The sequence below is a fragment of the Canis aureus genome, chromosome 2 (assembly GCF_053574225.1).
Source record: "Canis aureus isolate CA01 chromosome 2, VMU_Caureus_v.1.0, whole genome shotgun sequence".
In the NCBI taxonomy this organism is placed as follows: Eukaryota; Metazoa; Chordata; class Mammalia; order Carnivora; family Canidae; genus Canis; species Canis aureus.
The window spans coordinates 1,599,603-1,609,888 of NC_135612.1; the positions used below are offsets into that span (position 1 = coordinate 1,599,603).

General features: G+C 38.6%; 1 protein-coding gene across 6 annotated transcripts in view; it reads right to left on the reverse strand.

Annotated features, from left to right (window-relative positions):
- CAMK4 (calcium/calmodulin dependent protein kinase IV) overlaps positions 1-10,286 on the reverse strand; it is a 270,420-nt gene that overhangs the window by 107,251 nt on the left and 152,883 nt on the right. The gene's annotated exons all lie outside the window — the stretch shown is intronic.

Below are 10,286 nucleotides of genomic sequence, written 5' to 3' on the forward strand. Positions count from 1 at the left end.
AAAGAAAAGAAAAGGAAAGAAAAGAAAAGAAAAGAAAAAAAGAGAAAAAGGTGCTTTTGTTTGACTATTTCATGGATTGAATCCATCTTGAGACAGAGGTGTTGCAATGTGGGAAATTGTACATCTTAATACCAATCAAAAATGTTAATATCATATATGAATAGCACACATGGATAGAATGCTTTCTGGTTTACAAATCTATGTCACCCTCTTCCTGATTTCCATCCTCTCTGCCACTGTCTCTCAAATAGGCTCCAGGCCTCTAGTCTCATTCCCTTCAGTTTTCCTCCAGTCTACTGGCAGGACAATCTTTCTAGAACAGAAATCTGACTGTCCTCTATGCTCACCATCTCCATGACAGTGAGAAGGACCCAGTTTTCTCAGATGTGAGACCTCATGTGAAATCATTTGGTATCTTGCCCTTTTCTGGTTTCACCTCCTCTTGCTCTCCCTTTTGTAGTTACCAATACCAAACTCTTCGTTTCAGTCACCTCCTCCAATTTTCTGGCTAACCAGATCTCAGTCATTCTTTAATTCAGCACAGCCATCACCTCTTATGGGATGCCTTCCACAGCACAAATACTGCATCTTTTCATTCCATTCTGGAGTCATCTGAAGCTAGCTCAGTCCATTTCTGTACTTATGGTTTATGCCTTGTGGTTTATCTGCATGCATGCCTGTCTAGACCAGAGCTTGTAAATGGCCACCTCATAAGTGGATTCCATCCTTCACAGACACACTTTGCCTGCAAAGTGTTTAGATAATATCTATAATTGCATGTCCACAATAAAAATACAAATTATTTCATATTTTAAGGAAACCAAACCTAGATATAAGATACTAGCATTCTTGAAAAGCCACAATGAGCTGAAGCTGGCAGGGGCCACCCCATCAAGATAAGACATACTTTCTACAGTGTATCAGGAAGCCCACCAATCCGACTGGTTTATAATATGTCCTTTCAATCATTTACAATCCAGACCTGGCCTCAGTAAGCATCAGAGTTTGCAACTTTGGGTATAAACTGTGTGCTCCTTGAATTAAGGGAGTATCTTATTGATCTGTGTCCCCTGGTGCCCAGCACAAAGCCAGGTTTAGAAGTTGGAGTTCAAGAAACAGTTGATGAATTGAATGGATTAACCTGATATGACAATCACAACAGTCTACTAAAAAAGGTAAGGTAGGTATTAGGACTTACAGTTGATAAAGAAACTAGTTTGGAAAGTTAATGTCTTGCTTAAGAAGACATAATTCATATGAAGTAAAGCTAAGACTGAACCCAAATCTCTACTCCACGTCTCAGGATTTAGCACTAAGACACACAGTCTTTTGTGGTCTATCTATCTGGAAAGGTGATGAAACCTCAACTTTTTTTTTTCAGTGAATAAGGTAATCACCATGTCCTCTATAGCCCTCCCTTCACAGAACTTACTGCTCACTGCTGTGTATTGTAGTTACCTGTATGCATGTGTCCCCCTCACATGACTTGAGGATGAAATCCTATGACCAGCCAGTACCTCTCATGTAGTAGACCTGAAACACTGGCTTGGAGAATTTGAAGAAATTGAATGGATAGCTCTCTTTTCTTTGTTATTTCTATAATAACACGAAAGGAGAGAAGGGAAGAAATAAAGAATGAAAAAAAAAGGAGGAATGAAAGAAGAATATTGTTAGAAAAGAAGAGAAATTAAAATTCAGTCAAGGGGCTCCTGGGTGGCTCAGTCAGTTAAGCATCCACCCTTGGTCACAGGCCATGATCTTGGGGTGCTGGGATCTAATCCTCCATCAGGCTCCAGCCCCACACTGGGCCCCCTAGTCAGCAGGAAGCCTGTTTCTCCCTCTCCTTCTTGCTTGTGCACGCTCTCTCACTCTCTCTGTTGCTATCTCTGTCTCTCTCTCAAATAAATAAATAAAATCTAAAAAATAAAAACAAAATAAAACTCAGTCAAGAGTCCACTTTACCTGGTTACTGTTTCCCATCTTTATCAACAGTATTTGTCATGATAAAACAGATAAATTCATTCTGTTTCTAATGCATTTAGGAGTTAAAAGTTTTAGTTACATTACTGTCCTACTGACTCTTTCAGATTTATATGTTTCCACCAGGTCACCACCACCTCTCACTTTGTTAATAGCACTATGTGTTTCTTTCATTAATGCTGAACAATTTGTTTCATTAGTGACATTTCATCACAATTTAAGAGTCATTCTTACAATTAGAAGGGACACTGCTGTTTTGGACAGTATTGTCTAAGTTGAATTGACACTGACAGGTAGCAGAGGTTGGTATTTATACAGTTTGTTGGGGGTTCCTCCCCTCAAAAGACTTACAATGTCTTCTTCCCTCTTCCACTTGGGTAATAAAATTCATAAGGGAAAAGAGTAACTATTATTCATGGTTATGTTAATGCCATCGGCCTTACAACAGTCTTATGATCCATAAACAGTACTCAATGAACCTCACTTACTTGTCCAGGAAACAAGAACCATATTTGGGGTTTTACTATTTGACAATTCTGGGCCTTGCAAAATGATACTGCCTAGCCACGTGGATCACAGGAATTATGAATTCAGCTGGCCATATAGTTTGCCAACTTTAAATCCCAATATGGAAAGTTGATCACCTTTTTTTCAGCTGTTACTTAGTAAGCCATTTCATGTCATAAATAACATGCTTCCTCCTAATGAATTTGCTAAATTAAATAATATACTTATATAAACAAATCATTACTATTTATAATTATCTTGCCTTAAATGAAAAGCTAAGGTTTGAAGGGATTAAGTCACTGCTTTTAAGATTCTGGATTTATTTGAAAAAAAAAATGTAATTTTGCATTCAGCCAATACAGGGCATCTTGTTTAGATATTAAGAATTTCCAGGGATACTTGGGTGGCGCAGCGGTTTGGCGCCTGCCTTTGGCCCAGGGCGCAATCCTCGAGACCCAGGATCGAATCCCACGTCGGGCTCCCAGTGCATGGAGTCTGCTTCTCCCTCTGCCTGTGTCTCTGCCTCTCTCTCTCTCTCTCTCCGTGACTATCATAAATAAATTTTAAAAAAATTAAAAAAAATTTTTCCAAAGGGTGACTGTAAAGCATTAAACAAAGTATAGAACTTCCTGAGTACAGGAACCCACATGACTGTACAGCTCAAATGCCCATGAAGCTGGCGCTGATCAGAGGGAAATCACTTGGCCTCCCTGAACCTCAGATTGCTCATCTACAAAAAATGACCTAATCACACCTGCCTGCCTTATCCCTCTCATGGTCACTGTGAGGATCATAATGACATAATGTAAGTTCAAATCCTTTGTAGATTCCAAAACACTTTGTGTGTTTTACAAAGTTATTGATGAACATAATTCTTTTTCATTTAACAAATATTAGAAAATATTTCTTACAGGTCCAAGCTTGAAACAAATGAGTACTGTTCATCCTTCTATGAAAACTCAAATTCTTTCTAAAAACAATCTTTACCATGATTTTACATCAACTGTGTACTTTGGGAAGTTAACAATAAGATCCTCCTGAAATAAGAGTCTACTAAACAGATGTGCCTGAGCACAAATGGATGCCTTAAAACTAACCTAAACTGTTTCAAATTACTATGTAGTGTAACTCCGATATTTTACATTTATTTTCTGGCACATCCAGTCCCTGCATCACTCTGCCTCCAGTTTTAGGAGCATCCCTAGTTTCTGGGTATAAATCCTCCTAGCATGTTAAATTATCAAAGGCATTAAGAGGCTCTATTTATTCCTTCTTGCTTGGATTAGAATTTATGAAGAGGGAAGATTGAGGTTTCCTCAATTCTGAGTCCTTGTGTCTGTTTTTGGCAGAATTTCCAATCCTGTAGGAAGAGGTTTTTGTGGTTGTTGTCATTTCAATACCTTTTCTGTAACTTTCCTGCATTTTGTTTTTGGGGCAAAAGCAAAGGAGACAAACTTAAACCAGCTAGAAATTTCAAAATGAATTCCTATGTGTTTTTGGGTCTCAAAACACAAAACATATTAGGATCTAATTATAAAATGACTCAATGGGTAGTGTGGAAGTAAATATCTTTTTGTTCTGATCTTTGTTCTCATTCAGCTTTCCAGGGAACATTTAAATAGCTTTGAAATAGGTTAGAATAGTCCTATTCCTATTCCTGAAAATGTAATGTTAATTAAAATTATAGATTCCTTGTTTCTAGTGATTTATAAATGCCGGTAAAGCAGAGACAATAAAGGCTCTGGATCCTTTTTTCTTCTAATAAGCATAATGTAACCTATGAAAACTATTTTCTTTTTCTATTTTAAAACAAGTAATTTAAACAAATAATGGAGTTCTCTGGTTGAATACAACACTATCTATGGCCGCAAAAGAACCTTCTCTTTGCATCTTCATGCTTTTATCTCATTATCCATTTAAGGCTAAGGGTGGACAGTGCTGGAGGAAGATCAATCACTCAACTTCTATCAGAGGCTCAGAGTTAGAAGAAAAAGCCACCTCGGTGTCCTAATCTTCAAAGAAAAAGTCAAGAAAAAGGTGGTTACAACTGAGAGCGTGTTTTCAAATGTCAGAACAGGCCTCCTGGGCAAATGTTTGGTGGGGGGGCGGAACTAAATGGCTGGGAACCTTGAAGTGGGACAGTGGCAATCACAAAGTACCCTGAACTGAAACCGCAGAGGCTGGCCACAGTAAAGGAACTGCACAGATGCCTTATCTTCTCTAGGGGACTGGCGACATCTTCTGCCCTGTTCCTGTTTAGTGGGAATGGCCAGAGGAGGTCGGGGGGGGGGGGGGGGGGGGGGGGGGGGGAATTAGAGTATTAGGCCACATGCCAGGGCTCTGATGTGATTAGGAATGATTGGAAATCCCTTAGGAGAATGTCAATTTCCTCTTTATTATCAGTAATGTTTGCTTAGGGTCATGGAATAATTTGAGTTGGCCTAAAATGCAGTCTTTAATGGCTACAATGTAGTAGTGGTCTCTTCTGCTTCCTGCATTAATTAGAAATGGCATCTAATTATCGCCTAATGAGCCAAACGAAATGATAAGCTCCTCTGTGCCCTCTTTAACTTTAATCCTAGACTGCTGAGCTGCTTCCTGAAGAAAGCAGTAAAGCTTGTGTAACTTACACGGACAAAAGGGACCTTGGCATCGGCATCGGCGCCCTTGCGACCATTCAGCCTGCAATCAAAGTACCTACCAGATGGAGCCGCCACTGGGTGCACACTGGGAAAAATAGGATGAACCTTTTCAGCAAAACATGCAAGAATTTGTCTAAACACCAAACAGAAATCACTTTTCGAGATTATTCTATTTATTTAGCTCTTCCTACATATCTTGAGGGAAAAAGGATTAGTGAGTTTAAGATTTAGAGGAAAAGAGGTAAGATTGAGGCAATAATGAGTTTCTTCATGTGTAAAAAATGTTGCTTTTTCAACAGCAACTAAGGTTGTTATGAGGTTTAAATTAAGTATTTTATGTGAAAGAACCTAGCACAGTGTCAGGCACATAAAAGGAGCGAAACAAATCTTACTTTTCTCCTGTATCTGACTTGGGAATTCCAGATAGACACAGACTCATTAATAAATCAGAGTCCCTCTTCTGTTCATCACCTATAATGTCAATATTTCAAGTTAATCTGAACAGATCAATAGTCATTAAATTGAACAAGGCAAACAGTACGTAAAATTAAAGTAACTATTTCTCTCTTTAATCAACTGAAAAGCTAATGCTAGCAAAATTGCTAATTATCTGGGCAAACAGTGACTTTTCTCTTTGACCACTAATTCAAGAAAGAAATAAAAATTTTCGATTTACAGTTTTCTTCTTAAAGAACCTTGGCCAAAAGGTCACCCAAAGTACATTCACTTCAGATGAGGTATGGAAGACTGTCCCCGATAATCTGGCAACAAACAGGGTAGCAAAACGTGTATCAGGAACCGGAGTGTCTGGAACAGAGCAAGCCGTGCGGAAACATGTACATCCATTTTTCCTAGCATTCTGCTATTGCACTCTCTTATCTTTGATAAAATGCTTTTTTGATACCAAATCCATCTATTTTGGAAAAGGCATTTCTTCATCTAGATTGCTATTATCACCTTGTCAAAATGTAAAGATTGAGAAATCTCTCTCAAGTTATTTGTAGTCGCTGCTGGTTCATTTTAAACACAAATTCTTCCATATTAGTAAATGTCAACTTTCCTCATTTATATAGTGTTCATTATGAAGATGGAAATAGTGATTTCAACATATTAACAAGATACTTATTTAATGATCTTAATGGTTTTCAACCATTTTCAAGAACAAATAAAACATAAGATTATATTAGACTATATCATTTATTGATAGGAACTAATTAATTCATTAGCTTCTGTATATTTTTAACTATTAGTTTTTTAATGTTTTCAAAATACAAAAGTATTCTGCAAAGATGACAGAACGAGTTTGTTCCTTTTCTCAATTAAAGGTACTACCAAGGGCAGCCTGGGTGGCTCAGCAGTTTAGCACTGCCTTCAGCCCAGGGCGTGATCCTGGAGACCCGGGATCGAGTCCCATGTCGGGCTCCCTGCATGGAGCCTGCTTCTCCCTCTGCCTGTGTCTCTGCCTCTCTCTCTCTCTCTGTGTGTCTCTCATGAATAAATAAATAAAATGTTAAAAAAAATAAAGGTACTATCAACTTACTGGTCAATTATAAGGCAATTTTTGGAAAGTAAAATGTGTATTATGAGGCACATGAGCAATACTTTACATTCACCAGAAGAATATAAAGCAATTTACATTATTGTAATTACAGCCTTGTAAATACACTGAAGAAGAGTAATACTTTTTATTCAGTAAGAGTCTTCACTGTTATAAAATTGCATTATGATATACTATTTATATATCATACAAATGGATTTGCAGAATCATGATTGCAAAATAGTGTTAGAATTGTATTAAAATGATTTTCCATTATATGGATTTTGATGTGCTACTGATCAAATTTTATCTGGATCTGGACAAAGATGGCAAAGGTATGTCTTCATACCTTTGTAGTAGTTTCAAGAGCATCAAAAGGTATCATTAATACTTCCTCAAAATTACACAACCTGGGGACACCTGGGTGGCTCAGCTGGTTAAGCATTCAGCTCTTGATTTCGGCTCAGGTCATGATCTAAGGGTGCTAGGATGGAACCCTGTGTCAGGCTCTGCGCTCAGAGGGGAATCTACTTGAGGACTCTCTCTCTTTTTCTTTTTCCCTCTGCCCCTCTCTCTGCTTGTGCTCTCTCTCTCAAATGAATAATCTTAAAAAAAAAAAAAAAAAATTACACTGGGATCCCTGGGTAGCTCAGCGGTTTGGTGCCTGCCTTTGGCCCAGGGTGCGATCCTGGAGTCCCAGGACTGAGTTCCACGTCAGGTTCCCTGCATGGAGCCTGCTTCTCCCTCCTCCTGTGTCTCTGCCTCTCTCTCTCTCTCTCTCTCTCTCTCTTTCTCTCTATCATGAATAAATAAATTTTAAAAAAATTATTAAAAAAATTACACAATCTGAAAACTAGCCAAATCTACATTTATAAGAAACTCCAATGTAAATATTGACCATATCTCACATGTTAAATACATTAATTCCCCAAAATAACACAATTGTTTAATACTGGATTACTTTTTGTGTTAATTTCTACTATACCTCTGAGGAGTGGTTTCTATAGGGAAAAAATCATATTAAGTGGGAAAAAAGACGCACTTTTAAGAACTCTAAATTCACTAGGAAGATTCTGCTCCTATCATTTTATATGACCATACAATTACTGTAAGAAATTTTTTTAAAAGGACAATCAATTCATATAACTTCATACATCATTTCAAAGAGCATACATTAAAGTTAGGTCCCATTTCATTGTCCTCCCCTCTGACTTCATTACAGTGAAATATCCAAATAGCACATAGTTATGTCTGTAATCTGGGCATTTTGTAGAAATCCTTACAGAAGAAATTCACTTAAAGAGGATGTTTTGTATAGTTTAAATGGCAAAGTACAAATAGCCAACATGTATTGAGCCCTACATTCCAGGCATTGTACTGGCTACTTTGCATATACCATTTCATAACAACAACCTATTTAAGGAGATGAGACAACTAAGGTTCAGAGAAGTAAAGTAATATGGGCGAGGTCACAAAGCTAGTATGTGGTGGGGAGGAAGAATCTGATGACTTGCATTATTGGCATTTTTAAGAAAAGTCGTGTGGCTATTTGTATTTTTTTTTTAAGATTTTATTTATTTATTCATGAGAGACACACAGAGAGAGGCAGAGACACAGGCAGAGGGAGAAACAGGCTTCATGCAGGGAGCCCGACGTGGGACTCCTGGGATTAGGAACTGAGCCAATGGCAGATGGTCACCCACTGAGCCACCCAGGTGCCCCATGATTCATATTTCTTAAGTAGAATGACAGATTAGTTGATTAACAAAGACTTTCTAACATACCTTTCAGTAGAAGGGACAAACCATTTTAAATTTTAATTCTGTTAACAAAGAGATCTTATCTCTATTCATTTGCTTACATATTAAAAAAAATCTTCTTGATTCTCTAATTAGGTATGTTGCTAGAAGATCAAGTGATGTAAGGAAGCTCAGATAAAGTACAATGGTAGCTTAAAGAAAAGTGATGAATTAGGGAAAACTTCAGGGAGGAAATATAATTTGACTACCTTCAAAGGTAGGAAAAATTTACCAGAAAGAGATAAGGCGAAGGTCATTCTGGGCAAAGGAAGTGAGCAATAGCTCAGAAGCTGGGACTGAAGACTCAACCTCAGACAACAAGAACAGCAAGAGCTCTTAGGCTGGCTTTTCCATGAGGTGGATGAGGGAGTCTTCTCATGTAAATAAGATGAGGCCAGAGTATGCTAAGATTGGAAATCTGTTATCAACTCCCAACTCCGCAGGCAGAGGGAAGTTATTGGGGTTTCTAAGCATGGGAGTAATAAGATCAGTACACTACAGGAGGATAAGGGATGAGGAACATATTGGTCGGGGAGGGAACAAAATCCAGGAGACTGCTGGAGAAGCCATTACAGGAGCACAAGTATGGCGGAAACAGGAGGACGACGGTGGTAGCAGGCAAGGAGAGAACAGGAAGTTGAAAGAGAGATTTATTTCAAAAGTCACCTCTAGGAATGGTTAGAAGTGGGTGGAGACAGAGACAGCTGAATGGACAGTGGTGATTAGATTTGAGCCTGAGCTACCGGAAGAGTGGCAAACAAAGCAGAAAGAATTAGAAGGAAGTTTTAAATCAAGTTCTGATATATGGAGTTTAAAACTAAAAATTCCAGTCAAGATGTTCAGAGTGGAAAAATCTGCGTATCACATGGCTGGAGGTAATGGCTGATACCACAACACAGGGTAAGTACAAAGAGAAGAGTTTAAATGAATACGCTCCAAACAAGACAGAGGACAAGGGAAGAAAGAAAACTCTCTCAAAGCTGCAGTGTTAAAGTTGCATAACTGGACTGTTACTAAAATTATGTATGCTAAGTAGAGTTAACGGTTCTCAACTGGGGGTGACTTTGCCCCCACCAGGTGACCTTTACAAATCTCTACAGACATTTTTGTTGTCAAATCCAAGTGAAGCAGTGTTTGCTATGGCTTCTAGTAAGTAGAGCACAGGGATGTTGCAAAAAATTCCCACGCTGTACAGAATGACACCCACCTCCACCCAAAGGATTACTGACCCAACACACCAATAGTGCTGGGTTGAGAACTCCGGGCTTAAGATGAGACGGATCCAATTCAGAATCCTAAGCTGTTCAGGCAGATACAGGATACTCAGAATAGAAGGGACATCCATCTGGTGTAATAAAAGTTCTCAAATCCTTCATTCTTAGTCTGAGTTAAAATTGAGCTTTAAATTTGCAAAGAAGTTAGGTTTTTAAAAAAAGATTTTATTTATTTATTTGAGAGAGACAGAGTGTGTGCTCATAAGCAGTCTCTCTAGATCAGGCATTGTACTATGCTCTTTACACGTATTATCTCACCTAACTCCCAGGACAACCTTATGAGATAGCTATTTTACGCCCATTGTACCGATGAAAAGATTAAGGCCCAGGTTACTTACTTGCTCAAAGTCATACAATTATTAAGAGGTAAGGCTAGAGTTTGAACCCAGTTGTCCCTATTGTTAGAGCCATCGCCTGTACCCATCATGGTATCTGGCTTATTCGGCAATCTCTCAGAGCCCCATCTCTGGGTGTGTAGGAGAAGCCCTCCGCTTTGGTGGTAAGGTCCTGGCACGAACAAATGCACGAGGCGCATCTGTGCCATGTT